Raw genomic sequence first — 4,444 nt, forward strand, 5'->3', positions numbered from 1 at the left:
CGTCCTAGTCAGCAGAAGGCAAAGAGACAAACATTAAATCTGTTTTAAATGACTTATCTTTATTATTGAAATCCGGAGAAGCCGGAACAACTCTCCGACATGCCTGGCGGGCGTGGGAACATGGGACAGTTCTAAGTATGTTGCATGCTTGCCACGTACCCCTCAGATGTGAACCGCCAGGGGCACCAGCGTAATTGCGCTGTGTCTCTCACCTACTTATAAATACTTGTCCCCTGCGGTACAGAAATCCTTCTTCCACCTCTCCACCTCCGTCAAAACCCTAGCGCGACCGCTAGCTCGCGATGACACTGGCGATGAAGCGCTTAGCTGTCGCGACTTCTCCGACACCGTCCTCACGCCGGTCGCGGACATCGTCCTCTCCACCGTCGCCGTAGGTGTCCTCCGTCGCCAAGTTAGGGCATGGTGGGCTGAACTGCTCTGTCTCCTATTCTTCCCATCTAGCAGTTCTTCGTGCGGTAATTATAACTCTATTTTTACCACTTTTTTGATTCAAGATTCATCTTGTTTACCAAAAGTAGTTTCTGCCTATTCAATGTTAGATCTATTCTGTCTGCATCTCATATCACCGAGTCATTTCACTTAGATTTCCTGTCTAGTTTGATTCCTCACTTGTACTCATTCACGGATTGGTACAAATCTGGAACCAACTCACCTATATAAGTGAATGTCTTCGCATCATGAGGTCAATATCTTCAAACTGATTTATCTTCAAAATCTTCTGAGAATGCATATGACCTCTTCCCCTTCCCTCGCATCTCTAATGCTGTCACAGGTACATGTCCGTGGGAGAATCCCTTGGTTCTCATAGTCTACATTCGTTTGCAGAATACTTACAGCATCATATCAATTCTCCTGAAGCCAGTTCCTGCTTGACCATCAAGCGTAAATCTCTGAAGCCTCTAAACGTATTGAAGCCATTCAGCTTGAAGTTCATGGCTGCAGAAAAATCAGCAAGGAAGGGTGGCAGACAGCGTCGTGGGGGAACGTCAAGGGATCTGCCTGATGATCTGGCAGAAATGTATAAAACAGATCCTGAAGAAGATTACAATCAGCGCAAGACTCGAATCCAATGGAATCGACGCTATTGGGCTGAATAGTGGTACAAGTACAAGTTCGTCACCCAGGAATACGCAGAGAAAAACACTATCAAGAGCCCTTGGGGTGATATTCTCTATCGAGGCCTTCCCCCCAAGAACAAAGCTGAATCCATTGCGCAAGAATTCTATCCTTGCATGGTCCATGGACCACAACCTGAAGAAGCCGACCCATCATCATTGCTCTGTGTCGTGACGACAATCTCTTCAAGCGCAACCTTCAGTTTGCTAAGGCTTCGGCAAAGGAAAACAAGAAGTCCTGGGGATTAGACTTCAATCTTGGCCCCTCTGCTCCCCGTGAGGATGGTACACGTGAAGCTGAAGAAAACAGAATTGGCCCCTTTGCAAACCTTGATGGTCTCATTGTTGGGGAACGTAGCAGAAATTCAAAATTTTCCTACGTGTCATCAAGATCTATCTAAGGAGAAACCAGCAACGAGGAGAAGGAGAGTGCATCTACATACCCTTGTAGATCGCTAAGCGGAAGCGTTCAAGAGAACGGGGTTGAAGGAGTCGTACTCGTCGTGATCCAAATCACCGGAGATCCTAGTGCCGAACGGACGGCACCTCCGCGTTCAACATACGTACAGCCCGGTGACGTCTCCCATGCCTTGATCCAGCAAGGAGAGAGGGAGAGGTTGAGGAGGACTCCATCCAGCAGCAGCACAACGACGTGGTGGTGATGGAGGAGCGTGGTGATCAAGCAGGGCTTCGCCAAGCACCGCGGGAGAGGAGGAGTAAGAGAGGTAGGCTGCGCCAATAGAGGGAGAAACTCATGTGTTGGGCAGCCCCCAAGCCTCAAGTATTTATAGGGGGAGGGGAGGGGGCTGCGCCCCCTCTAGGGTTCCCTCCCCAAGGGTGGCGGCAGCCCCCAGATGCCATCTGGGTGGCGGCCAGAGGGGGAGAGAGGGGAGGCGCGCCTGGGGTGGGCCTTAGGGCCCATCTGCCCTAGGGTTTGCCCCCTCCCACTCTCCCTTGCGCCTTGGGCCCCTTGTGGGGGGCGCACCAGCCCACCTAGGGCTGGTTCCCTCCCACACTTGGCCCATGCAGCCCTCCGGGGTAGGTGGCCCCACTTGGTGGACCCCCGGGACCCTCCCGGTGGTCCCGATACATTACCAGAAAAATCCGAAACTTTTCCGGTGACCAAAACAGGACTTCCCATATATAAATCTTTACCTCCGGACCATTCCGGAACTCCTCGTGACGTCCGGGATCTCATCCGGGACTCCGAACAACATTCAGTAACCACATACAAACTTCCTTTATAACCCTAGCGTCATCGAACCTTAAGTGTGTAGACCCTACGGGTTCGGGAACCATGCAGACATGACCTAGACGTTCTCCGGCCAATAACCAACAGCGGGATCTGGATACCCATGTTGGCTCCCACATGTTCCACGATGATCTCATCGGATGAACCACGATGTCAAGGACTCAATCAATCCCGTATACAATTCCCTTTGTCTAGCGGTATTGTACTTTCCCGAGATTCGATCGTCGGTATGCCGATACCTTGTTCAATCTCGTTACCGGCAAGTCTCTTTACTCGTTCCGTAACACATCATCCCGTGATCAACCCCTTGGTCACATTGTGCACATTATGATGATGTCCTACCGAGTGGGCCCAGAGATACCTCTCCGTTTACACGGAGTGACAAATCCCAGTCTCGATTCGTGCCAACCCAACAGACACTTTCGGAGATACCTGTAGTGCACCTTTATAGCCACCCAGTTACGTTGTGACGTTTGGTACACCCAAAGCATTCCTACGGTATCCGGGAGTTGCACAATCTCATGGTCTAAGGAAATGATACTTGACATTAGAAAAGCTTTAGCATACGAACTACACAATCTTTGTGCTAGGCTTAGGATTGGGTCTTGTCCATCAGATCATTCTGCTAATGATGTGATCCCGTTATCAACGACATCCAATGTCCATGGTGTTCCAGGCGGTATTAATTGTGAAACAATTTCCACAATGTCTTAATTGCGTGCCAAAGCTCGTAACTCAGATACTCATCTCTATGATCATATCATAGATATTTTATCCTCTTGTCATGATGATCTTCAACTTCACTCTGAAATTACTTGAACCATTCAATAATTCAGACTTGTGTTTCATCAAGTAAATATACTTAGTATCTACTCAAATCATCTGTGAAGTAAGAACATAACGATATCCACTACGTGTCATCTTGCCCATGTGGTATGATTTGCATATCTCAAGTGATTCAAAATCAAGTGAGTCCAAAACGATCCATCTGCATGGAGTTTCTTCATGCGTATACACCAATAGGCATGGTTCACACGTCTCAAACTTTTCAAAAACGAGTGAGTCCAAAGATCCATCAACATGGAGCTTCTTCATGCGTTTTACACCAATATGACTTACATGGCAGTGCCACAAGTAAGTGGTACTATCATTACTATCATATATCTTTTGGCATGAAAATGTGTATCACTACAATCAAGATTCAATAAACCATTCCTTTAGGTGCAAGACCATTGAAGGTATTATTCAAATAAATAGAGTAACCATTATTCTCCTTAAATGAATAACCGTATTGCGATAGACATAATCCAATCATGTCTATGCTCAACGCAAACACCAAATGACAATTATTCAGGTTTAATACTAATCTTGATGGTAGAGGGATCTTGTGATGTTTGATCACATCAAACTTGGAAACACTTCCAACACATATCGTCAGCTCACCTTTAGCTAGTCTCCGTTTATTCCGTAGCTCTTTTATTTCGAGTTACTAACACTGACCAACCGAACCGGTATCTTAATACCCTGGTGCTACTAGGAGTACTAGTAAAGTACACATTAACATAATGTATATCCAATATACTTCTATCGACCTTGCCAGCCTTCTCATCTACCAAGTATCTAGGGTAATTCTTCTCCAGTGGTTGTTCCCCTCATTACAGAAGCACTTAGTCTCGGGTTTGGGTTCAACTTTGGGTTTCTTCACTAGAGAAGCAGCTGATTTGTCGTTTCATGAAGTATCCCTTCTTGCCCTTGCCCTTCTTGAAACTAGTGGTTTCACTAACCATCAACAATTGATGCTCCTTCTTGATTTCTACTTTCGCAGTGTCAAACATCGCGAATACCTCAAGGATCATCATATCTATCCCTGATATGTTATAGTTCATCACGAAGCTCTAGCAGCTTGGTGGCAATGACTTTTGAGAAACATCACTATCTCATCTGGAAGATCAACTCCAACTCGATTCAAGTGATTGTTGCACTCAGACAATCTGATCACAAGCTCAAGATTGAGCTTTTCTCCCTTAGTTTGCAGGCTAAGAAAATCGTCGGAGGT

The sequence above is a fragment of the Triticum aestivum genome, chromosome 2B, assembly GCF_018294505.1.
Source record: "Triticum aestivum cultivar Chinese Spring chromosome 2B, IWGSC CS RefSeq v2.1, whole genome shotgun sequence".
Classification (NCBI taxonomy): domain Eukaryota; kingdom Viridiplantae; phylum Streptophyta; class Magnoliopsida; order Poales; family Poaceae; genus Triticum; species Triticum aestivum.